We start from the raw sequence: 27,990 nt of genomic DNA on the forward strand, positions 1-27,990 counted from the left end.
GTGTGTGTGTGTGTGAAAGAATGAGTGTGTGTGATCTTTTAAAATGAATGTTTGGTGCGTGCGTGCATGTTTGAATGGTATGAGTGTTGTTAATGGATGTGCGTGCCTGCATGTCTGTGTGTGAAAGAATGTGTGTGTGTGTGTGCTTCCCGCCCACCCCCCTCCCTCCTAAAGCTGCCGGCCGCCACTGGATTTCGCTTGCTGCAGCTAATACTATGCATTTTACGCCACAGGGGCACAGCAGCCCCCACCCCATGCCCTCAGTTGCCCCCATCCACCTCAACTGAGTGGCTGCAGCAGCTTCACAGAATAGCAATGTGTGAACAAGTAACATACAGTGTCTCTGTTAGATTGGCAATTTGTGTTGCTGTTTGGCTTCCTTTCTTGAACTGAATAAGAGTTAAGAAAGCATAGTGGGGGTCCACAACTCACTGGTAAAACTGCTGCTGATTCTGTTTGACATATTACTTCAGTGACCTTCTAGCCAAAATACTGATGTTGGTGTAATGGAAATGACAACTCAATGCATGTTCGGTGTTGTATTACAGTGTTGTGTGTTTAGAACTGCTGTAATGATGTCTGCTTCCTAGTAATATGTCCATTGCTGGATCTCAGTCGACCACACCTACATCACTTTTAAAAACATGTTTTTGTGTGCGCTGCAGCTCATTAAAAAGTCTTGGTAACAGGTCTGTGTATTTGGGGACCACTTAGCATGTCATTTAAAAGATCAGTGAGACTGAGCAAACAAAAGGAAAATAAACACGAATCATAAACACACAGCAGTTCCAATCCCAGAGGGTACAAAATAACGCTATGATCAATGTGTTTTCTACACAGGTTAAACAGAGAAAGTTAAGTATTTTACTCGCAAGGATTACCAAGTTCATTCCCTTTACAGTGGTGCTGTACCACCCAAGACTTGTTTACAGATGACATGTTTTTATTGACAGTGTTGGTATAAATTCTCCTTGTCATGGATGCAGACGATGCAGTGAGAGGATTGTCCAGCCTGTTATTAAAACTGGATTTTAGTTTATTCATGGATGCTACAGAGGGACAACTGTCCGCCACTGATTAATAAGCAGGCTTCGTCACGTTTTCTCAGGACACATGGCCGCTTTCCCAGGTCATGTTAAATCAAGTGACATTGTTAATTCACTGGGCCACTCAAGCCCTGATCACTATTTAAGTTGGGGTACGGGAACACCCTCTGTTCCGGAATCTCCAAGCAACTCACCAGAAGACTATAAACCATCCAGAACTCGGCAGCCAGACTCATCCTGCCGCACACAACTCCCATCACACCACACCTCATGTAGCTCTACTAGCTCCCAGTACGCAGAGGCGCTCATTTCAAACTCCTCATTCACATATTCAAGACATTGCACAACTTAGACCCCACCTATATGAACAGTCGCATCTCCTTCCACCAACCTAGACAGCTCCGCTCCACAGGGCTCCTGCTCGCACACATCCCACTTACACTCAGACCCAAATCGAGAGGGGTGTTCTCTTACATCACTCCCAAAGTTTGGACCCACCTCTGACTCCACATCAAAGCCTCCTTCTCTCTTATTGAATCCTGCACAAAGTTCAAGACCTGGCTTTTCAATGTACCAACCTACCCAAGGCAGCCCTCGGCACCGACTCCTACTCAACACCAGGATACCCTTGCAGGTAATAGTCTGCTTTACAAATACACATGACGTAACTGCTGTCAGAGCAAACAGAGATCCTCTGGACTACAGATGAGTGATACATCAAGCAGAAAAAGCTGCTCTGACCAGCCTTACATTAGGGGTGGGTGATGCAGGTTTTTGGTTTGGTCAGTTCCTATTGGAGCAAGACCAGTGTGATTTGCATATCTCAGGCCTCGGTCTGTTGTGGCACCAAGGCCAAAAAACTACTTGGTCTGGAATGTGGTCCACACAATTGCTAATGACTGAGATTGCTGCAAGCATCCCAGCGATCACTTTTGTGATTTCCTTAGTCCAATGTTTTAAGTGCAACAGGTATGGCCACATGTGAGATCTCATGCTTGCTGTGCCACAGGACTCAGTCCACATCTCACTGGTGCGACCTAATGTTGCTGAAATCAGTTGTGGTTCCTTCTGTTCCCATTGGCAGGTAACCTCACTTGCCATTTTGTGTTGGACTGTTCCTGTTGGAGCAAGAACACGCCTAATTGGCCTATGGAAGTACCTTTTTTTGTACTGCCATTGTTTTTCTTTAAAAAGCGATGTAATGTATTGCTGCCAAAGTGATTGCCAGTGGGCTAGACTTTTGGAACACCTTTGTTTCCTCATTGGTTGAGGTACACACACAGTAGTCTTTATAAGGATGTACTATTTTTGTGAGTGTCTGTAGGCATATCAGGATGTGGTTTTACCAAAATAAACGTTTTTTTTTTTTTTTAAATTATAAGCTAGTTTGGTTGCATCACCAGTGCTTCTACAGCCTCTGATTATATCACTGGGCAATAGTTGTTGGAGGGACTTTCTAGAAGATTTAAAAAGTGTCCATTCAAGGGCATGCTACAGGCCACACAATTCCAACCCACACAATTCCACAGCTAACAATTCCAATCCAACCCATATATTTCACTCCACACCACATACATCCACTCCAAACCAAAACACATGTGTAAAAGACATTGCCATTTACAACGCCAAAAGCTCTAACTCTTGCAAATGCGAGACCTATTGGCATTGCCAATGCTTGTCAATACTGGTACTTTTTGTAAGTCTTCAAGGTTTTTTCTTAATTGTTGTTCAAATAGACAGTAACTTCCTGGTCATCAATTTAATTAAAAAAAACACTCACATTTCCTCTCTCTTAAGGACCGACAGTAGTACCATATGCTCCCCACGCAGCCACAGCCTGATTTCCTGGGCTTCCTGAATTTCACAGGTGATGGCAGGTCCTAAATCCAGTAATCAATGATAGCCAGTTCAGCTGCTACTCCATGACTTGCGCACACTACCTGATTCCCCCCAGGACCTGGCTTTGCAAAGAGGCTAGCCAACCGTACCAGTTGGCAGATAAGCACCAAGTAAACAAACAGAGAGTAGATGAGAAATCCATTGAGAGTCAAGGTACTTTAGTCGAAATGCCACATTTGTGCTCTTGTTAGTGCTCCAATGGTGGGACAGGGCACAAACACGTCTGGATGCTTGCCCAATGAGCACAGTACTGAGGTTACCATCAGAGAGGAGGGTAGAAGAGGAGTACGCTTTACACTGATACCAATATGCTGTGCTAGAAACTGGAAATTCACAGTCTGCAATGTCAGGCAAGAATATATATATATATATATATATATATATATATATATATATATATATATATGTGTGTGTTACAATTGGGTGCTTGTTTCGTTTAGGTTCACAGTGAATGTTAAGATTCCAAACCTAGACACATATGGGCATTAATCTTTATTGTGGAGTGGTTGACATTACAGAAGATTATTACCATGTATCAGATGTCACAGTTTTCGACGGTGAGAAAAAGGAAGAATGTGCATGATGACCAAAAGTATTTAACTGGTGTTTTATTCACAAAAACGCTCAGCAATAGCTCAATAGACAATGTTCTCAAAGTGAGGGATTGGAAAGATGTACTCGTAGTTAGAGATGTATTGCAAAGCTTTCTAGTTGTGAATAATAAAACGTTTATGTAAAGGCAGTCCTTTGTCAGAGCCCATTTGACTTACAACTATACAAACATCACCTTTCTATTCGTATGAAGGTCACAGCCATAAATGATAGTGTGGTTGGTTCAGTGATCCTGGACAGTATAAGTTATTGAACTACATATTGATGTGTTAGTGATCAAGACAATGTTCTTGAACTTGAAATACTTTCAAGCATGTGTACTGGAAGATTATTTTCCGAAGACATACACCATGATAAGAATGTACTATCTAGTGGAAAGGGTAGGCCCATACATAACACAGAGTGGGTGAACATGTTCCAAGAGGTGTTGAGGACCTAAGCAGGCAGTGAAACAAAACCCTTGAATGAGAGTTGTATGACTTGTTAACACATCAATGTATCCAGTAATTCAGAGCAACAGACAGATCTGAAAATCGAAATACCTAGACATCCATTTCCAGATACCCATAACAGCTTTAGGATGGCATACACACTTGGTCAGCTGGTTCAGGATTTTTGCTTCTACTTTAGTACATGTACCACATATGTCACAGTTGTTAATGCAGTTCCATCAGTTGCAACTGTGAGTGGAATTTCCATTGCACTGTATTGGACCTGGCAGATGTGGTTCTCTCATTTAATCGGGATGTCTGTGAAAACACAATTGAGATTTTGGCCCATTACATCCTACTAACTGCAAAGCAGAAGATAGTCACTGTAGAAAAGTACCCTCTTTCTTGGCATGCTTACCCCATTTTTCTGCCTGATGTCATTGTGTTCACTGGGATCCTTCTAACCAGGACCCCAATGGTTATGCTCTCTCTCCCAAAACTCTGTACTTCATCCTACAATTGGCATACTAGTGCCCCCATGTAAGCCTCTAGTATATGGGACCCAGGGCATTGGGGTTGCAGAAGATCCCTATGGGCTGAAGCAGTTATTCTGCCACCCATAGGGAGCCCATGCAAAGGGTTCTGCAGGCCTGCCATTGCAGTCTGCGTTAACCGGGTGCATGCACCCGTTTTCACTACAGGTCACTGCACCAGGTCACTATAAGTCACCCCTATGGAAGGCTCTCTCAGCCCAGTGGGCAGGGTGCAGATACCTGTGTGTGAGGGCACCTCTGCACTAGCAGAGTTGTCCCACAAACTCCAGATCCATTTTCCTGGACTTTGTGAGTGTGGGGATGCCATTTTACATGTGTACTGTACATAGGTCACTACCTATGTCCAGCTACATGATGGTAACTCTGAACCTAGACATGTTTGGTATCAAACATGTTGGACTCATACCCCAATACTTTGCTAATATTGGTTGTATGATTCCATGCACTCTGGGTGTTCCTTAGAGGCTCCCCAGCATTGCTTCTAAGGCCTTCTGAGGTTTTCCAGGCAGCCCAAGCTGCTGCCACCTCACAGACAGGTTTCTGCCTTCCTGTTGCTTGAACAGCTGAAGCCCAGGAAGGCAGAACAAAGGGTTTCCTTTGGGAGAGGGGTGTTACACCCTCTCCCTTTGGAAATAGGTGTGACAGACATGGGAGGGGTATCCTGCCAGAGTCTCTGGAAATGCTTTGAAGGGCTCGTGCTCTGGCGCGAAACTAGACAAAGGAAAGGGGAGTGACCACTCCCCTGTCAATCACCACCCCAGGGGTGGTGCCCAGTACTCCTCCAGATGGTCCCTGGGTTTTGTCATCTTGAATCCAAGGTTGGCAGGGAACTCTGGGAGAATCTGAGTGCCACGTCAGGCAGGTGACGTAAAAGCCCCCTCCTGATAGGTGGGCACCCAGCTAGGTGACCAACCTCACTTTTGGGGCTATTTAGGGTCTCTCTTTTGGGTGGTTGCTCAGATTTGGCTTGCAAGATTCCAGCAGGATTCCTCTGCAACCTCCACTTTGACTTCTGATCAAAGAAACTGCATCTGTGACTCTCCAGAACCCGACAATCCGCAACAAAGACTTTGCCTGCAACACTGTTTCCACGGCTCCTTCAAGCTTCTGCAACATTTCCCTGGTCATGTATCCTCTGAGGACAGCCCGTCTTCAGTCTGCACAGGAAAGAAGAAGGAATCTCCCTTGGAGTGAAGGGGTCACTCCCCTGCATCTGCAGGCATCATCAGCATGGCTGCGTGGATCCCCTCTCCTGCATCACGGGTGGTGGTGGTCGGAAGTGGTCCTGTCGGTCCTTTCTACCAGCTGTCCCACTTGGGTGGAGGTAAGCCCTTGCCTTCCCATGCAGGACAGTACCCCCCATGCACCACGTCTTTTGCAGCTGCCAAGGCTTGTTGGCACTTCCTCCAAGGGGTCTTCAGGCATCATGTAGCTCCAGCCCCCAGCACTAATTCCTGTGATGCACAGCTCCCCGAGTGGCTGTACTGCGGCTTAGGACTCCTTTTTGTAGTGCTGCGTGGGCTCCATTTGCAGCTTCTGTGTCCACCGTCCTGTGGGACTCCTGTGAGTGCTACCTATGCTTCTGTGGGCTCTCTATGACTCTGAGGGCCCCCTCTGTCTCCCCCTCCTGAGTTGAGTCCTCCTGGGCATTGCTGATCCCCGGCAGCACTACTTTCCACCAACCGCAAGTTTTGCCTGTGCCAAGGCTTGTTGGTGGAACCCGAACACGCAAACCCAACTGCAGTCTTCCTTTGGGCGTAGGACATCACCTGCATCCTCCAGGAACTCGACTCCTACTCCAGGGCTGCGGTGCTGACTTTCCTTCCTCACCATCGACCAACTCCTGCATCCTCAGCTTGGTCAGTAGAGGCTCCTGCCCCCAATGGACTCTCTGGACTTGGTCCCCTCTTTCCACAGGTCTTCCTCTTCAAGAATCCACTGTTGTTTTCTTGCAGTCACCTCTGGGTTTTGCAATTCTCTTCTTCTTTTCTTAGTGAGTGTTTTGGGGAAATTCTAGTAATTTACTCCTGCTTTCCTGGTCGCTGGGAGGTGTTGTGGTACTTACCTTTGTGCTTTCCTGGTACACCCAGCGCCCCTCTACACACTCCACTTTCCTAGGTGGGGTCCCACTCTCGCATTTCAATTTTTTAGTATATGTTTTGTGCTCCCCCTAGGGTCACTATTCTCTATTGTGTTTTGCACTGTTTTCTAACTGATTGCTATTTCTGAGTACTAGTGTATATATCTTGCATGTTACCTACCTCCAAAGTGAGTATTGCCGCCATAGTATTTTTGGTGCTGTGTTACCATAATAAAGTAGCTTTATTTTTGTAACATTGAGTGTTTTCTTTCATGTGTGTAAGTGCTGTGTGACTACAGCGATAGTGCATGAGCTTTGGATGTCTCCTAGATAAGCCTTGGCTGCACATCCAATGCTATCTCTAGAGAGCCTTTCTTCTAGACACTGCCTACACTACACTAATAGGTGATACCTGGACCTGGCATAACCATGTGGTTATTCCATCATGCCAAGAAGCAGTAGTAGGACAATCCCTGTTTAGACACTTGTTTGAGATAACCTGACATCTTCCTCCGCTGTGAAGTAGGAATCAATTGTGCTTTGAAGTTGAATGACAGCACGTGGAAAGAAAAATGTGGCTCGCCAAAACAAAAGATTTTCGTCAGATTAGTGTTTAATACATTCTTGCAGCAAAATAAAGATGTTAACTACTCATACAAATATGTACTTGATTAATTAAAAACCGTATAACATGATAACCATACTCTACTTCTAAAAGAAAATACAATTGGAGAATGTAATCTTAATTTTGGACTTTAAGTGTATCTTGATGGCCACGTTTGAAATCTAGTGAAAAAATAAACCATTCTGAGAAGTGGAGGTGAGGGGAAAGCCCGACATGTAAATCTTTAATAAATACAAGCTCCAAAATTGTAGAGAAGTAACTTATTTTTCATACGACATGAAGATCGCCTTGTGTAATAATAGATAGCAACATGAAAGCATTTTTGAGTCTCCGGTTTTAGAAGAAAAATACAAAGTATTCTTAAGCATGTCACCATAGGCCAACAATTGCAGTATAGTGTGTCACAAATCTAACAATAATATTGTAACAATTCTTTCCAACAGTTCAGCTGTGCTTGAGCAAAGTTATTTGTGCAAGCTGCACGAGGCAATCATGCAAAGTAAGGCGGCCTTTTTTTTTTTTTTTTAACATATGTATTGCATTTTCGTACTGCGACATGCCGTGGAATTTTCAGAGAACGTGGATTGAGAAAGTGCCACTGGTCGGGAACATGTGCGTAACAGAATAGTCACACACATAGGAAGAAAAATAACAGTTTATGTAAATATGTTGAAGATGTGTTTTTTTCACATTCGTTTTTGAAAACAAAAGTTAAGGAGCGTAAGGAAAAATTAGCAAAAGTAGCAAAATTATTTTTGAGTTTAACGTCCTTTTCGTTTTGTTAACGAAATGCCTCACTCTTGTTCAGGATAGGATGTGTTTTATTTTTTTTAGGTGTTGTGCGAAGGAGGAATATTGTAAAGCTTGAACATGTAACACAGTACTTTCAGGTTGATTTATAGGGTAGTCAAAGTATGCCAATTAAGTTAGCTTCTAAAGAATTTGCGGCCCCTCAATTTTCTAAGTATTGCTGTGAGTTGGCCAACCATTTTTAGGTCTGGCTTGGTTGCACAGCTGTTGCCCAACATTATTGACTAATCCAAAAAAGAGCTCTAAGAAGAGAGGGGCTTTGGTTCTGTCCAGATGTTGGTAGCCAGGAGTTGATGTTTTAATAGGACAGAGTAGTGTCCTTCCGCAAAAAGACGTGTGTTCCCTCCATACAGCTCTGTTCATTTTGTTGAATTATCCATCTGCCCGAGACAGGAGCAGTATGTTTGAACTGGAGGTTTCCGGGGCACGTGCATAAGATTGTAGTGCTATTATATAAGTAGACAATGCACTACTTTTCTCTGACAGCAGCACAGATGGGAGGAGGGACGTCAACAGTACAGCTGTCAGTAGACCTTATGTGGTCAACACTAAATAGCTTTCCGAGTTCTACTGAGAGAGACGTAGGCTCCAAGCACATATTTGTTCCCCTGAATACAGGATTTGACTGGGCTGAATTTGTGTGCTTCCAGTAAAAAAGACTGCCTGTATTGCACTTTTTTACTTGTGTAAACGTCTGTTCTCACTACGGTATGACTGAGTTGGTTATGGTGGAAAGCTAATGATTATTGACATACACAAATGTTTTGTTAAAGGCACAAGGCCTGAAATATTTATTGTGTAAATGTATGTAAAAGTCCATAGGCATTTAAGGGTGGCTTATTACCCTACAGTAAGATCTACAGATAGGTATTTTGTTACATGGAATCTCACAGCTTACCCTAGTAGGCAATGATTACAGTGCAGCAAACAAACTGAGGATACAGAAGGCTTGCTCTGTCAGAATAATTGTTAGGCTGTCTTTAACTTTGAATACCTTTCTAATTTTATGACTGTGTGTCTGATAATTGCCTTGTGGAAAGTTTACGCGTAAAACTGGCTATGGTGATAAGCTACATGCGTGTTTGGTGGACTGGAAATGTTATGTCAGCTGCCAGAGGTCTCGGTCTGCTTATTATGAAACATTATGACAAAGGCAGATGGTCAAGTTTATTAATTGTAAAAAGAGTATGTCAAAGCCATGAAGCCTTTAACAGTTGGTAATCATCACACTGTGTTACTGGCTATGGATGGGTATTTTGTTAAATATAACCACACCGATTACCATAGTAAGCAAGGGTTTTAGCATTTAGCCACCTGTTCTGACAAATCCTGGAGTTGTTCACTGTGATGATGTTCGTTAGTCCTTGTTAAGAGGGATTGTATAATGTTTTGCAAGCTGTAATTTTCTGTGTATTTGTAATTTTATAACTGTTTTACAATAGTTGTCATTTAATGTGCACTTGAGTAGGCCAGTGTTGGTTAAAGACTAAAACCAATGGCAAGGGCTTCATAGGAAACATCAGGCCAGATTTTATAGGTTTGATCTGTGTATTATGAAACGTTATGCCTGACCTACGTATTGTGAAAAACGTGTTAAAGACAATAGGCCTTAAATGATGGATTGTTATTACACTGTACTAAAGACTATAGGCATGTATTTTGATACACAGAGTTTCACAGATCACCGCAGTAGGCAAGTGTTTTGGTTTGGTGATATCAACCCCTCCACCCCCCAAACAAACTGGGAATAAAATATATGCACTACAATAACCCTGTTAGGCTTTCTTAGTGGAGATAGTATTTTACTTTGCCAGCTGTAGTTTTGTACACATGTACTTTTATGACTGTGTCCTGCATGGCTGCCATGTGGCAAGCTTACGCTCACTACAATGGGTTTGCGATTGTTAGGGTGACACACAAATGATAAAGGTTAATGCCTGACTCTCTATTTTGAAGTTATGATAAAGGAAGGAGGCCTGACCTGTTGATTGGGAAAAGCATATGTTAAAGTAAATAGGCATTTAAGGGTGGATTGTTATTACTCTGAATTAAAGCCTTCAGATAGTTTTGTTTTGCATGTAATCTCGCAGATCACATTTGTAGGCAAAGGGTTTGGTGTTTGTTACCCTCTCTGACAAACTATTAGTATGGAAGATTTGCACTATGAGGATCCTTATTAGGCGTAGTTTGAAAGATAGTATTTTGGTTTGTCAACTGACATTGTAATTACATTTGGAATTGTATGCCTTATGATTGCCTTATTTGAAAGCTTACACTTACTACAATAAGCCTGAGTTAGTTATGGTGATATGACAGTGACAACAGATATAGGCTTGATTTGTGTGCAGTAAAAAGTTATGCAGAGTGCTGTAGGTTTGATCGTTTTTGATGAAAGGTGATTGTAAAGGTAGTAGGTCTGGCTTATTTATTGTAAAAAGCATATGGTAAAGCCACTTGGGCTCTAACAGTGGATTATTATTGCATTTCATATTGCAGGTATTTGGTTACATGTAATCTCATAGATCACAATAGGGGGAAGGTTTTTGGTGTTGGTCACCACTCTGACAAACCCTGGGAACAGAATTTCACTCTGGTGATTCTTGTTAGGCCCTATTGAGAAGGATTCTATATTGTATTGCCAACTGTCAATTCGTACATATTTGTAATTTTATAAATGTATGCCCGATGTTTGCCAGTTTTTTGCTCTTCATAACTCCTGGATTGTAAATAGTGTCAGGGTATTGGTAAAGGCTAGGGTCATTATTGGTTCACTGTGAAAAGGTATGTCAGATTACTTAGTTGTGATCTGTTTATACAGGGAGTGCAGAATTATTAGGCAAGTTGTATTTTTGAGGATTAATTTTATTATTGAACAACAACCATGTTCTCAATGAACCCAAAAAACTCATTAATATCAAAGCTGAATATTTTTGGAAGTAGTTTTTAGTTTGTTTTTAGTTTTAGCTATGTTAGGGGGATATCTGTGTGTGCAGGTGACTATTACTGTGCATAATTATTAGGCAACTTAACAAAAAACAAATATATACCCATTTCAATTATTTATTATTACCAGTGAAACCAATATAACATCTCAACATTCACAAATATACATGTCTGACATTCAAAAACAAAACAAAAACAAATCAGTGACCAATATAGCCACCTTTCTTTGCAAGGACACTCAAAAGCCTGCCATCCATGGATTCTGTCAGTGTTTTGATCTGTTCACCATCAACATTGCGTGCAGCAGCAACCACAGCCTCCCAGACACTGTTCAGAGAGGTGTACTATTTTCCCTCCTTGTAAATCTCACATTTGATGATGGACCACAGGTTCTCAATGGGGTTCAGATCAGGTGAACAAGGAGGCCATGTCATTAGATTTCCTTCTTTTATACCCTTTCTTGCCAGCCACGCTGTGGAGTACTTGGACGCGTGTGATGGAGCATTGTCCTGCATGAAAATCATGTTTTTCTTGAAGGATGCAGACTTCTTCCTGTACCACTGCTTGAAGAAGGTGTCTACCAGGAACTGGCAGTAGGACTGGGAGTTGAGCTTGACTCCATCCTCAACCCGAAAAGGCCCCACAAGCTCATCTTTGATGATACCAGCCCAAACCAGTACTCCACCTCCACCTTGCTGGCGTCTGAGTCGGACTGGAGCTCTCTGCCCTTTACCAATCCAGCCACGGGCCCATCCATCTGGCCCATCAAGACTCACTCTCATTTCATCAGTCCATAAAACCTTAGAAAATCAGTCTTGAGATATTTCTTGGCCCAGTCTTGACGTTTCAGCTTGTGTGTCTTGTTCAGTGGTGGTCGTCTTTCAGCCTTTCTTACCTTGGCCATGTCTCTGAGTATTGCACACCTTGTGCTTTTGGGCACTCCAGTGATGTTGCAGCTCTGAAATATGGCCAAACTGGTGGCAAGTGGCATCGTGGCAGCTGCACGCTTGACTTTTCTCAGTTCATGGGCAGTTATTTTGCGCCTTGGTTTTTCCACACGCTTCTTGCGACCCTGTTGACTATTTTGAATGAAACGCTTGATTGTTCGATGATCACGCTTCAGAAGCTTTGCAATTTTAAGAGTGCTGCATCCCTCTGCAAGATATCTCACTATTTTTGACTTTTCTGAGCCTGTCAAGTCCTTCTTTTGACCCATTTTGCCAAAGGAAAGGAAGTTGCCTAATAATTATGCACACCTGATATAGGGTGGTGATGTCATTAGACCACACCCCTTCTCATTACAGAGATGCACATCACCTAATATGCTTAATTGGTAGTAGGCTTTCGAGCCTATACAGCTTGGAGTAAGACAACATGCATAAAGAGGATGATGTGGTCAAAATACTCATTTGCCTAATAATTCTGCACTCCCTGTAATGTAAGTTATGCTTAGTTACTTTTTTTGGGAAGGCATGTGTTAAAGGCAATAGACTTTTAAAGGTGGATTATTATTACACAATGCTAAGGCCTGTAGGAAGGGGTTTGGTGTTGCTGGACCACCTGAACAAACCATGAGAATAGACAATTTGCAGTATGGAAATCCTTAATAGATTCTATTAGTAGAGATTTTATATGGCTTTGATAACTGCATTTTGTACATATTTGTAATTTTATTGCGGTATACCTGGTGGTTGCCTTGTGGGAAAGCTTATGTAGTAACACAGTAGGTCTAATTTGATTACCGTGGCAAGACAATGACATAGGTTATAAGCCTGATTGTTTATAATAAAAAGTTACGATAAAGGCAGTAGGCCTGAGACAATTACATATGGAAAATCAACAGGCATGTTGGATGTATTGTTATTTTTCTGTATAAAATCCTACAAATAGGTATTTTGTTTGTAAGGAATGTTTTTGGTTTTGGTTATTGCCTCTGACAAACCCAAGGATATATATATATTTTCATACATACATAGTCCACAAGTTGCCAGTCACATCCACAGTCATGCTGGTGCCTGAAGAATGGGCTGTGGCACAAGTATTAGTACCCGTCTCATAAAATGAAGAATCATAAAGGCACTTCTCACAGTGAATGTAGAGTTTTATTGTAATGCCACCAACAACACTTTTTGGCTTGGAATCCTTTCTGAAGTGTAGGTTCTATCACCTTTAGAAAATATAGTGCATATCAATCACCAGCAATTTAAAAAACATAGAAAACAGACTATGTTGCAGCCAACCACAACAGTGACATCGTAATTTACGTAAAATACAGATGCATTCATCTTGTGCTCTTTTTTAGAATTACTAAATTAAAATCGAGGCTCAAAAGAAGAAAATTAATAATGTAACATGATTTTTTTTCATAGATGGCCTTTTCCAATTTCAGGCAATGTCATATGATCTGTTGCAGCATATTTATGGACATAAAAAACTACTAGCAATCATTTAAATCACTTTGACATACTTTAGAAATATAAGCAGCCGCATCCAGTTTCTTCTAATCTATTGCAACGTATTTATAAACATAGAGGACTTGATGGTATTCCCTGACTTGTAGTTCTGACAAGCATATACAGGTAATGTTACACAAAATGAATCTCATTAAGAAAAATAATTTTTCCCTTAAATGGCCACATAAAATTTCTGCCAGTGTTGTATAGTCTTAACACAGCAAATTCACAAGCATGAAAGAATTATGGCATTCATTTGAATCCGTTGAACATGCCATTAGGGTATTGGGCTGCCTGGTTCAATGCATAACAATGTAACTTATTATGGACGTGGCAAGTGTGACACAAATTGTGACCTTAGTGGGGGCATGGCTTGCAGCACAACATGGCGGCTGCTCTTTAAGTGAGCTCTGCAGCCCCAGCAGGCCTGCCTACGCAATCCGGCCAAAATCCACATGGCCCCAGCCCCAAATGTAACAGAGCTGCTGAGGTGAAAGCGAGTGTATACTTTGCGCCGGGCCTCTTCTCTCTTGTAGGGCTCGTAACCTTCACTGAGTCACCGGCGGGGGTGCCCACTGCTGACAGTCCAGAGTTCCATAAGGGGGAGGCGCACCCACCTTTGACCTCAGCTCTGTGTTTGAACCTCCCTTCCCTTATCTACAATTGCCATCCGGGACTTCCAGTAGCCCATACTGACTGACAAAAGAGATACCCACCACCCTGCAACACGTCGATCCCAACTTCTGGCATAAAACTGACAGGCAGCGGAGGGAGGGACAAGAACCCCAAGGGTCACACCCTCACTCCTGCCGTCCTCCCTCTGACAGGCAGCGGTGACTAACGCCATTACTTCTGGATCCTGGTGGCCTTATGGCGATCAAGACCTTCACTATGGTGAGGGATAGAGGGGTAAAACCCGACCAAAAAAACAAGATGGACAAACATGCAGTCTGCATGACTCAGAGGTGGCACCTAAAGAGAATGCATCCAACCCAGTAACAGCAACCTCAAAACCAAATCTTACAGAAATAATGGCGGCAATACAGGGGGTCAAAACCATGCTGGAACCTAAAATAAATGAGGTTGTGGTGTTGGACCTTACAGACTCCACTGCTACCTTCCGCCAACAAGTCAATCATTTGCAAAAGTACAACCATCTGATGCCAGCTAGACTCTAAGACATGGAAGGGAGTTCATTCAGAAACAACTTACTCCTGATCGGAGTCCCAGAGAAAGCAGAGTGCCCTAGCACTGATCTGCTGATCTCTTAGTGGAACACTTCATTCTAGACATGCTCGGGCCTATCAATTTTTTTTTCAGTGGAGCAGGCTCACATAACTTGGGCCCACCCCCCCAATCCGTGAATCTGCACCCAATCCCCCACCCCTCCAGAACAATTATTGCCAGCAATTTCACTTATTGAAACCAATATGTTATCTTATAGGCAGCCGGACGGGCACCGGCTCTACAGTATGAGAATGCTGTCATCAGTCTCTGCTCAGACTTGATTCTCCAAGTTCAACAACAGAGGCGCAGCTTTGTGGGGGAAAAGAAGGAGTTATGTGCCAGGGATTTAAAGTACATGATGCTCTTCCTGGTCAAACTTTATGTCATAGCAGAGGGCAAGACTTGGCACTTCCTCACTCTAGGTGAAGCGTGGGATTGGCTGGAGGAATGGCATTCTGCAAACAAGAAACAGAGACGCTCTAGACAAGGAGGGAAAGACGGAGAGGAGATTTGTCAGGACTTATGAAACTATGAACGAAACTAACAGGGATGTAAGAACTTACTAGAAGTACTATTGCATGCTAATGTCCCACCACGTGGGCAGGGACATGATGTTGCTGAATACAAGGACACTGCTTGATGTTATATATTGTACAGATTAAAGGCGACGGCCTACTGATTACCACTATCATAACCATGGGAGGGCTGTATGGGTTCCTGAATGGGCTGTGCCAGCCTCACCCCAGTTAGTAGTTACCATACCATGTTAATGGGGGGGGCAATAGGCTCTCTTCTAGTTGGGGTTGGTGGGCAGTTCAAAGCCCACTGTGCAGGGTCAGGGGGGGTAATGTTTTTGGGGACGATCTATGGGTTCACTCAGCAGGCAGTCTTCTGATCCATGGTGAGTGCGGGACAGGCTTGATTCTCACGTGATGATGACACTCAGATGCGCAATACCAGACACACCGACACATGAGAACACTCCACTCACCCTAAGGGTAATGTTGTGGAATGTTAACGGTCTGGGTCACAAGTTGAAACGAGGCATAGTTATACAATATATAAACAGACAAAACCCAGACATCATGCTCTTGCAAGAGACCCAATTACTAGGTAACACATGCAAAGCGTTATCCCACAATTGATACACCTTGACAGCACATGCAGGTTATACCTCTGATTAGACGGGGTAGGTATCCTTGTTAGTAATGCAGCACCCTTGAAGCCCCTCGCAACATGGAGAGACACGCATGGGCAATATGTGGCCCAGTCAGGATCATGGGATGGCATCATCATCAACATATTTTCTGTGTTCATCCCATCACTGCACCACCAGCTCACCTTCCCCACGCTTAGTGTGCTCCTATTGCAGCTCATTCAGGGTATGCTAGTCTTGGTGGGTGATCACAATGCCATTATGTCAGAAGCTGAAGATAGACTTACCCAAGTCACACACACTGGGATGACATCCACACTAGCAACATTTGCAGAGGCTCTAGGCCTTGTAGACACATGGCAGATCTGACACCCAGAGGAGCAACAATATACATTCCTATCAGGATTGCATAATTGCTTCTAATGCATAGATAATATCTTTATGCACCACGCAAACATCTCCAGAATAGCCTTGGTAAAACATTTAGCACCGAGCATATCTTATCACTCGCCGGTATGGTTAAAACTAAGGGGGGACTCCAGACTGACTTTGGGTCTGAAATCAATCAACCCATGGTACATCTGAGATAATAAGATTATGACGTAACTAAGACAGGTGACAGACTACTATTTCACCGAAAATGTTTGTTGGTGAGATCATCCTTAGTATCTGGGAAGCATATAACTGTGCTGCGGGACAAGGTCTACTCTTTGCTGGGAAGAAGAAAGAAACAAGGGCCTAGATGGACTGCTTAGAAGGCAAAATTTCAGTACTAGAACAAGATCAGCATGGGGTGGGAACTGGGACAGCAGCACATCCCTCAGATTTTATGAAAAGGAGTACAGGGACCTGACCGAGGACACTGTGCATAAAATCCATATCCAGCCTCAAAGGAGGGTCTATTACATTGGGAAGAAAGCTCGCAAAGTCCTAGCATGGGTAGAAAACAGGGACCGGGCTTGTAACTGGGTACTTCATCTCACGACTGCCAGCGAGGTGTCAGAACTAGGGCGGAGAAATTTGTAACTTACTATTCAGAGCTCTATAAAGCTAGGGGCATACTGATATAGACAGAATGTATGATACTGCTATCCTGCGCATCCCCAGCTATGTTCTGTTCGGGCTCCCAGATGCCCTGCACTACCCATTGAAATCTTGGAAAGGGAAATCCATCACTCTTGCATTTTGCGCAGCCAAACAAACAATGCTGGCTAAATGGGGTATGGATACCAGCCCATCAAAAATAGATTGTCTTCATAAACTTTGGTATTTACTAGGCATGGAGAAGCTCACTGCGGTGATTGATTTCAAATTACTACAGTTCGATAAAACATTGGGCCCATGCATCCATTTCCTCTTCCAGGAATTTAGAGCAGTGTCTTGCCCAGGATATTTACACGTACTCCTCCTTACGCAGGTTGAACATGTCACCTCGGAGGAGCAACACACCAACCCTGACACACCCTGATAGGCGACTGCCTTCTAAATCACACATTACTGAAAGCAAAGAGCAATCACCAACACACTTCCTCTGTCTACTCCCTCAATTATCCCCCATTCCGACTGTCCTCCTTCTTAGCTCTAACTTGTTTCTTTCCTTCCCTTTGCCTATGTCCTCCACCGGTCAGTGGATGTAGGTGTGATGTTTTGTACTATTGTCAAAACACGGAAAAATCTTAATAAAACAAAGTTGAATTGAAAATACATTTTATAGAGCACACGTACACCGAGGGTGTCATGGTGCTAATCACAAACAGAAACAAGAAGAAAGGGAAGAACCCTACTATAAAAGATTAAAAAGCCAAGTTTTGAGCTTTTTCCTAAAACAGGAAAGTGATGAGCGGTTCTTCAGATCCGCCGGAGGATAGTTCCACAGTTTGGAAGTCCTGTAGATGAAACTACGTCCATCCCAATGGGCTTTCTTGAACTGTGGGACCAGCATGCGGTCTTGGAGCGTCTCAGATTTGGCCCTGCCTTCATGGGATGGGTCCGTACCTTATATCAGGGACCCCAGACGCGAGTAAGGATGAACGGGGTGACGTCGCTCACCTTTGAACTCCGCCGAGGGACGTGACAGGGGATGCCCGCTCTTCCTACTGATATTTGCCCTAGCTTTGGAACCCCTGGTGAAATGGATCTGGAGTGATCCATTGGTACAGGGGATCAATTGGGGGACATGAAAGGAGCACATATCTCTATATGCGGACAATATTCTATTCAATGTAACAGACCCCACATTTACTGTCCCTAGGCTAATGCAAATCCTCCGTATCTTTGGCACCTTTGCAGGCTCAATGATTAACTGGCAGAAATTACTTATGCACCTAATCACGGAGCCTCAACCAATCCTGTGGACCAAGATACCTATGCCAATGGTGAACGAGGGATTGAAAGACCTCAGCATTTATGTCACAAAAGACCCACACTTATTTTACAAGAACAACCTCAGACCGATCCTGGAGTGCTCTTGAGGCAGATGTACAGCATTGTAAAGTTTGCCGCTCTACCTCCTGGGGTGAGCGGCGATGTTCAAAATGGTGAACCTGCCACGCATGATATACACGCTGCAAAACACCCCCTACCTGGTGCCCAAAGACTTCTTCCTCAAAACAAAGGCTACCCTCCATCTTTTACTCTGGGACAATAGCCCACCCGGCATTGCCCTCCGGAAACTAACCAGGGGGAATGTATGATGAGGAAACTGGTCTACCTGATGTATGTAAATATTGCTGAGCCACACAGTTAATAGTGGTCAGTGTTTGGGCCCTTGCACCATGGGACGAACCAGCAATATGACTGGACAAACCTGTTTGGGGCAGTGTAGGAAAGCACCATCTTGCCTGGCATGTTACTCCCATTTTTACTGTATGTATGTTTGTTTTTGCCTGTGTCACTGGGTCCTGCTAGCCAGGACCCCAGTGCTCATAAAGTATGCCCTGTATGTGTTCCCTGTGTGGTGCCTAACTGTATCACTGAGGCTCTGCTAATCAGAACCTCCGTGTTTATGCTCTCTCTGCTTTTAAAAAGTGTCACTGAAGGCTAGTGACTAATTTTACCAATTCTGATTGGCACACTGGAACACCCTTATAATTCCCTAGTATATGGTACCTAGGTACTCAGGGTATGGGGTTTCCAGGAGATCCCTATGGGCTGCAGCATTTCTTTTGCCACCCATAGGGAGCTCAGACAATTCTTACACAGGACTGCCACTGCAGCCTGAGTGAAATAACGTGCACATTATTTAACAGCCATTTTACACTGCACTTAAGTAACTTATAAGTCACCTATATGTCTAACTCTCACTTAGTGAAGGTTAGATGCAAAGTTACTTAGTGTGTGGGCACCCTGACACTAGCCAAGATGCCCCCACATTGTTCAGGGCAAATTCCCCGGACTTTGTGAGTGCGGGGACACCATTACACGCGTACACTACATATAGGTCAATACCTATATGTAGCGTCACAATGGTAACTCCGAACATGGACATGTAACATGTCTAGGATCATGTAATTGTCACCCCAATACCATTCTGGTATTGGGGGGCACTTCCAAGCATCCCCGGGGCTCCAGCATAGAGCCTGCGTACTGCCAAACTAACTCTCTGGGGTTTTCTCTGCAGCTACCGCTGCTGCCAACCCTCAGACAGGTTTCTGCCCCCCGGGGGCCTGAGCAGCCCAGTCCCAGGAAGGCAGAACAAAGGATTTCCTCTGAGAGAGGCTGTTACACCCTCTCCCTTTGGAAATAGGTGTGAAGGGCCTGAGATGAGTAGCCTCTCCTGGCCTCTGGAAATGCTTTGAAGGGCACAGATGGTGCCCTCCTTGCATAAGCCAGTCTACACCGGTTCAGGGATCCCCCAGGCCTTCTCTGGCGCGAAACTGGACAAAGGAAAGGGGAGTGACCACTCCTCTGACCAGCACCTCCCAGGGGAGGTGCATAAAGCTCCCCCAGTGTGTCCCAGACCTCTGCCATCTTGGATGCAGAGGTGTAAGGGCACAATGGACAGCTCTAAGTGGCCAGTGCCAGCAGGTGACGTCAGAGACCCCTCCTGATAGGTGCTTACGTTTCTCTGTAGCCAATCCTCCTCTGAGGGCTATTTAGGGTCTCTCCTGTGGGTATCTCACCATATAACAAATGCAAGAGCTCACCAGAGTTCCTCTGCACTTCTCTCTTCGACTCCTGCCAAGGATCGACCGCTGACTGCTCCAGGACGCCTGCAAAACCGCAACAAAGTAGCAAGAAGACTACCAGCAACATTGTAGTGCCTCATCCTGCCGGCTTTCTCGACTATTTCCTGGTGGTGCATGCTCTGAGGGCTGTCTGCCTTCACCCTGCACTGGAAACCAAGAAGAAATCTCCTGTGGGTCAACGGAATCTTCCCCCTGCCAACGCAGGCCCCAAACTTCGGCATCCCCGGTCCTCTGGGTCCCCTCTCATCTTGACGAGCGAGGTCCCTGGGACACAGGAGCTGGATCCAAGTGTCCCCTACAGTACAGTGGCCCTTCTGTCCAAATTTGGTGGAGGTAAGTCCTTGCCTCCCCATGCCAGACAGTAATCCTGTGTACTGCGTGAACTGCAGCTGCTCGGGCTTCTGTGCACTATTGCAAGACTTCCTTCGAGCACAGCCTAGTCCAGGTCCCCAGCACTCTGTTCTGCATTACCCAACTCGCTAAGTTGGACTCCGACTTCGTGGGGCCCTCTTTTGTTGTGCTGAGTTGACCGTCGTGCTCAGATCTTCTGAACGCCTGTTCAGGTGCTTCTGCGGGTGCTGCCTGCTTCTGCTTGGGCTCTCCGTGTTGCTGAGTGCCCCCTCTGTCTCCTCCTCCAAGGGGCGACCTCCTGGTCCTTCCTGGGCCCTGGCACCACCCAAAATCCTCAACCGCGACTCTTGCAGCTAGAAAGGCTTGTTTGCGGTCTTTCTGCGTGAAAACAACTCTGCATCTTCTAGCACGCCGTGGGACATCTTCTGACCAAAGGAGAAGTTCCTGGCACCTTCCGTTGTTGCAGAATGTTCGGCTTCTTCCACCCAGAGGCAGCCCTTTTGCACCTTCATCCGGGTTTAGTGGGCTCCTACCCCCCTCCCCCCCCGTACGGACACTTGCGTGACTCTTGGACTTGGTCCCCTTCCTTTACAGGTCCTCAGGTCCAGGAATCTGTCTTCATTGCTTTGCAGTCAGTTGTTATCTTTGCAGAATCCCCTATCTCGACTTTACTGTCTTTCTAGGGTAGTAGGGTAACTTTACTCCTACTTTTCAGGATATTGTGGTGAGGTATCTTGGACACCCTTAGTGTTTTCGTACACTCCCAGCGACCCTCTACACACTACACTAGACCTGGGGTCCATTTGTGGTTCGCATTCCACTTTTGGAGTATATGGTTTGTGTTGCCCCTAGGCCTAGTGTCTCCTATTGCATTCTTTTGTGTTCTACAGTGTTTGCACTACTTTTCTAACTGTTTACTTACCTGATTTTGGTTTGTGTGTATATTTTGTGTATATTACTTACCTCCTAAGGGAGTATATCCTCTGAGATACTTTTGGCATATTGTCACAAAAAATAAAGTACCTTTATTTTTAGTAACACTGAGTATTGTGTTTTCTTATGATATAGTGCTAGGCTATATAAGTGGAGTTTATAGATATATGGTAGGAGCTTTGCATGTCTCCTAGTTCAGCCTAAGCTGCTAGAACACCTCTAATCTACTAATAAGGGATAACTGGACCTGGCACAAGGTGTAAGTACCACAAGGTACCCACTATAAGCCAGACCAACCTCCTACAGGCAGAAAGGGCTATGAGGGGGCGCTCTATTGGGCCAAACTAGCTTGCACTCTCCCTGTACACACCAGAAAACTCATCCAGATATGGTGGCAGGCCACCGCCCTTCTGGGCTGGAAGGGCCACCTAAGGAAAATTACCCTTCTGATGTCCAGCAACCTACTATTGGAGGTAGGCATGGATTAGGATGTGTATGTTGCCCATTTGGGCTTGAACAGACAAAATAGTGGCTCTGTGAATTACGATGTAGGGCATGTACTTGTAATTTGATGAATGCCAGCAATATCATATATTTATGATGATGTAGTAATGAATTAATACAAGAATTCCTGAACTTTGAAAAAAGGTAGTGTATGATTAATATTGGCATCAATGGATCACAGACATCAATGTCTTCCAAGGAGCATGAGGCATGAACATGATTTGGTACAACCGTTCATCCCAAAGTAATAGAAAGTAAAAGCAATAAATACTACTAAAGAACATAACCATAAGGAGGAAGAAAAGGACAGGCGATGACAATGATATTGTCACAAGTATCGGATGTGTACTGTCAATTCTCCATCGATATTTAACCCACGTGGGACCTTGGTGTCTAACTCTATAATCAGAAATGATTCCATGACACGTAGTAGCTTCTCTCTGTTTCCTCCTCTGATTGGTGTTTCTACCCTGTCAATGCCAAGAGGAGGTCAGGTTTACTTTGATGTTTCAAATAAAAACGCTTAGCACCTGCGTAACTCTGATTGTGTTTTTTATTGCTGAAAGGTGTTCCAGTATTCTCTTTTTGACAGGGAACGTTATGCTCCTTATATACCACAATTTACAGGGGCATTCCAGAACATAGGTGCAATATTCAGATGTATATTTAATGAAACTTGAAAGTTTTCACTCATACCCACTGTCTAATTGATGTGTACTGCAGTTATTACTATTCTTTTACCGGTCTCATGTTTCCCACATTTGAAAAATCCCCCTGTAAATTCAACCACCCCGTACTCTATTTGGATACCCCCTTTCCTGAAATCTTTCCATTATGTCACATTCTGTGTCATACATTTCTTTATGTAAGCAATTCCTTTTGGAGCATAGTAATTTTCCGAATGGAATGCTCCATTTTAAATTGGTGGTGTGGTAGCTATCCTCATGCAATATGCTGTTGCCAGCTGTATCCGTCTTGAAAAGTCTAGTTACAATTTGTCCCCGAATTACAGTGAGACAAATTTCCAGATATTCAATACTCTTGTTACTGATCTTGTGAGTAAGGGTTAGATTGAGATTATTAACTCGTAAAATTATGACACATTCTGTGGTCTACGATGTCACTTTTGTGGTTCATTGAAACATCACCTGTTTATTATGTTTTTTTAAATTGCTGGTGATTGGTTTGTACTATATATTTTCTAAAGAATATAAAACCTACACTTGAGAGAGGCTGCAAAGCTGAAACGTGTGGTCATTGGCATCACAATAAAACTCTATTTTCACTGTGAGAGATTTCTTTATGATTCTTTTTTTCTGATTTTATATATATATATATATATATATATATATATATATATCCATACAGATACAAAGAGGGGAATGTGGGTCAGCTCTGTTCTGAATTTGGATCAGCTCTGTACTGCCATTGGTCGGTCTGAGTAGCATACTGTATGGGGTAATGGTTCAGACCGCATCAGTCATTGGCTCTCTTGCCCATGAATGAAGGCATTTCCTCATCACATGTACATCCACCTGAAAAAGTGTGCTTTTTTGTCATGGCTGGTTAACCACTCTTTTAATTTTGATTTCTCCTTTTATAGATTCTCTTTCATTTCTTTGCTTCTCCTCACTGATATTTTAATATTTCTTGAGGGCATTGTACAGCTATCGAGGCAGTACTAATGGTTTGCTTGCTGGCCCTTCGTTTCATCTGCAGTACGCCGCATCCCAGTTGTTTTTTTTTCTTTAAACCAGGAGACCCTTATGTAATGCTGTTGTCCATAGTGTATCGTTGTTTCACAATTGCATGTTGGCCGACAATTTGAATGTAAATGTTTCGGCCATGCTTGAAATTTAAACCAAGAGACTATTTATAATACATTTGTCACACTGACACCCGTTACTATGTTAGTTTCATTATTGCAAGCATATGCCATTGTGTTTAGATGTCAGAATGTTTTATTTTTTCTTCTTATATCCTTTTAATGTGTATTGCATATGTTGGTGAGTTTGTGTGTGTTTTATTGCAGTTGTTTCAGAGAGTGCATGGATGGATGAATGAATGGATCCGTGCAAAGATTAGTGACAGAGTGCAAGTATGATAACTTATTATTGAGTGCACTTGGTGCTCAAACCCAATCGATGCACAGGGCACTTTCATTAATAAGCCACCCCTACTGGCATTGCCAGTACTTGTTGAAGAAGGGTGCGATTCACAATGTTGCAGTGATTTAGTAAAAAAAACACAAAAAAAACAGATCAAACAACGTTTTGTGTGTTGAATAAGGAAGCAGGATACATGTCAGAGGTTTACTGGTCGGATGGTCTTGAAAAATGAAGGCGAGACAGAAGATTTGAAAGATAACCCTAGATTGTGATCTTTGGTCGCTGACGGAGCGACTGTGAATTGTATTGTCTGTTTCAATTAAGTGCCTCTCAGAAGAAGGTTTGAGTTCTCTAAGTTTAGCTTGAGCTAGTTCAATCCCATCATACTTTGGAGCGAAAAGCAGCCAGCAAATAACAGTTTGGCAAAAAACAGGTAGCTGTCAAGCGTGAACTAAAGTTTGCTGCATACATTTTACGCTGCATTTCATAGGTGTGGATTAGAGATGCCAAGCTAGGTGTTAAACAAAGGTACTTTCAAGATAGATCCACATGGTACAGATTTACGATGTAACAATCTATTGGAAGTTTTGTGTTGGTCAACAGTAAGTAAGAGCAAGATTTGTATACTTTATTAGGGACTGGAGGCACGTTTATCTTTGAAATAATTGATTGAGTAATGAGATGTATTCCATTACAATATCCTGGCTTTGACCCTGGCATTAGGCCATAAGTGGTTGAGTGATTAGATGGTTGGGACTGGGTAATCTTTGTAATCTCATCTTGGATTTTTTTAAATTTTTTTATTGGAATACATGTGTATATAGAGTGCACAAATCAAGTTCCATAGCACAAAGTAGCGTGTCAACAACCAGTGCAAATGACAGTCATGGGCTGGAAATGTGTAAGCATGCATACCTTTTCTTTATACAGTAACAGCATACCCACACAACAAACATCCCCCTTCCTCCTAACCAAACCCCAACTTTCCCACTATCCTGGTGCCGTCTAACTCTATCATAAATCAGTAGACCAGCCCCATGAAACAAATAACTGGAAAAGGACGTGTCCCCAGGACCACTCCATGCAGACACCGTGCAAGGCAATACCATTGACTAGTGTACGCCCAACTAAGGGTCACAGATGCAACTAGGTCACTTTGCGTCCAGAGAGCAGGCCGCAAGTGGTGTAGCTAATGGAGGACCTTCATGGGGGCCGGGTGTCTTGGATAATGTTCTTAAATTGCTCAAGGAGCATGTCCTAGGCCTGCAATATGAAATGCTTCCATGAACCTGCTCGTTCCTTCCTACGCAGCAATGTACTCTCCACCCGGACCCACTAATCAGCTCTTGTGGCCAAGCAGCAATAGGGGGAGCCGTTGAATGTTTTCACTGCATAGTGATGGCCCGTTTATCTAAGATAAGGGCTTTGTCTAAGAATGTAGTGGTGGGTCTCACAGAAATTGGCAAGGATAAAAGCATAGGAGCAAATCCGCTGGGGAGTTAGGTAGGACGAGGCCTGTCATGGACAACAGAATTTGTTACGATCTGAGCCCAGTATTGTATAAGTGAGGGGCAAGCCCATAACATGTGAATGAGGTCTGCCTTGGGTAACATTCAACGAGGACAGATCGGGCCATGGTTGGGAAGATCCTACATAGCATGGCCAATGTGAGATAAGCCCTGATAAGGATGTTAGGCTGAATATATTGAAACCTGGCACCCCGGGACAGCCTGCGGGAGTATTGAAGTATCTTCCGCCAATCAGAATCATGCAGAGCATAAGCAAGGCCCCGCTCCCAGGCCACGCAGAGTGCTGTACGGTTCTTGTCCCTTTGCGCTGAAAGGATTTATAGAGCCATCTAATAAGTTTGCCCCATGTACCCACTGTGTGCAGAATTTGAAAAACATTGTGCACGGATGGCATTATGTGCTGGATGCAGAACAACTGATGTAAAGATTGCTTAATGCATGCAAACGTTCGAAATTGCCCGAGGTCGTACTGGGACACTAAGGTAGGGAAGGTCATCAGGTCCCTATTTGGGATAAGATCACCCACCGTGAAAATGCCTGCCATGTCAAACTTGCAGCTACCCCAGTTGTATCTTCCCTGTTGTGGTCGGGACACCCACTTGAGGAACAGCTGGGGTGAAGGGGTGTGTTCTGCCATTGATTTACCACATCTAGCCAAACACGCTGTGGCCCCCTGGATCAAAACAATAGATGGAAAAATACCTTGCGTAGAAGAGTATAGACCATAAGCTCATTACAGAAGTCACTCTTAGTCATCTCTGTTTTGTGAAGACAGTAGCCCGTTAGCCAGCGGGCCACACATCGCAACTAAGTAATATTCAAAATAAGGGATAGCCAGTCTCCCTACCTCTACCAGGAGCTTTAACGTGGCAGGCTCAAGGCAGCAACGACCTTGTGTGGCCTTCACATTTCTGACAGAGTTCATTTTTTTTACCACTTATGTTTTGATAGCCTTTGGCCTAATTATGACTGTTGGGTTTATCTTCAAGTAGATCCACATTGTTTTTAATTCTTTTTAGTGCACAGCCTATTTTTGTGCAATCTTGTATTTCGTTAGTAAGCAATTGATTTTTGGAGTGATTATGCATTTTTGTAAGTAAAAAGCTCATAACACAAACAAACTTTATTTAATGTTTACAGACGTTATTTATAAATTAAGATATGCTAGAAATTTTAAGACCTATTTTTTTTTTTTAAACATTTCTGCACATATTGTTGGTTAAAATATGTATGTCCGGCTTTTTGATGTTTCTATATTTGTGTGCAAGTTTGAGCAGGGTAGTCAGCTCTTTTAGGTGGCAGGATGGTTGCTCTTTGAAGAAGATCGGTATCAAGACAGGTTACTGGGAAAATTGTTAACATAAAGACTTGTGGCAAACGAGAGATATGCAGTGTGCATTTTATCATGTGCAGGGGTGGAATTGGATGTACGCATTTCTACGTGCATGTATCTTGTAGGAATTCTTCGATGTAAGAGCATTCCAGTTGTTCCAGCCAAAGACTATAGTCTCAAATAATTATATTTTTAGCTAGTAAATGAGGTCACTAAAAAAGGTGACTGAGGCATTCTATAAAGAGGGCAGGTTGTAGGTAGTTTACAAATATAAGAGAGTAGAAGAGGAATTGTCACATTTGAATAGATGCACATCAAATATAGGTTGTTGAAAATTGAGAGCAATTGAATTTGTGCTTTGAGTGAATATGAACAAGTTTGCTTCCTATGTTTTGAAGCTCTGATTTTTTTTAAACACGGGGACAGTAAAACACCCTTGTTTGTTATTTCATTGTTAGTTAACAAAGTGTCAGTGTTTGTCAGAAGCTTCAATTTTAGTGAACAGACTGCTTCACTAACACAGCTGCATATTCTTGGCTTTTTGGCATTCTGGGTGCACGAGTGATGAGTCCATGAGTTGGAGGAGTTTTACAAATTTCATTGAAGACAACAGGCCCTACATGTACAATGGATGTAGGCCTGAAGACATGTTTATACATGAATGTTAGAAAACGGATTGAAGGATGTATGAAATCAGTGGAATAAGTTACATATCACTTATCTGCTTGCATGCTGGTGAAATGTAGAGTAAATCATTGTAAAGAACCACTTCACCTCATGTAACACTCCCAACAATAAAACGCAGGTTCCTGAGATTAGGCCTGGAATGGAACAGGTGGGCAAGACTTATGTCAAAATACATGACACACTGTCAGCACCACCTCCAATCCTATCTTTGAACCACTTTAAAAACCCAGAAACTTCAGCAAGAACCGGTTGTTAAGAAGGGAGCACACGAGGAACAAAATGCCATGATCCCCCATAAGATATTTAAACAGCAGAGTAGTATAGTACTCATAATTTATTTTGAAACTCAAAGTATGGCACAAAAATGCCCAATGTAACGGAGGGTCCAACTGATGCAAAGCCAGGCACAGAGATTCACAAAACAAGCTTAAAGGGACACTGCCAGCATCACCTCAAAGTAAAATGGAACACATCTATTCAAAGTCCAGCAAATCTTGTAATTTCTAACAGCAAAACAGACCC

General features: G+C 43.4%; 1 protein-coding gene across 9 annotated transcripts in view; it reads left to right on the forward strand.

Moving 5' to 3' along the window:
• RIOX2 (ribosomal oxygenase 2) overlaps window positions 1-27,990 on the forward strand; it is a 1,008,555-nt gene that overhangs the window by 927,503 nt on the left and 53,062 nt on the right. The gene's annotated exons all lie outside the window — the stretch shown is intronic.

The sequence above is a fragment of the Pleurodeles waltl genome, chromosome 8 (genome assembly GCF_031143425.1).
Source record: "Pleurodeles waltl isolate 20211129_DDA chromosome 8, aPleWal1.hap1.20221129, whole genome shotgun sequence".
NCBI lineage: Eukaryota > Metazoa > Chordata > Amphibia > Caudata > Salamandridae > Pleurodeles > Pleurodeles waltl.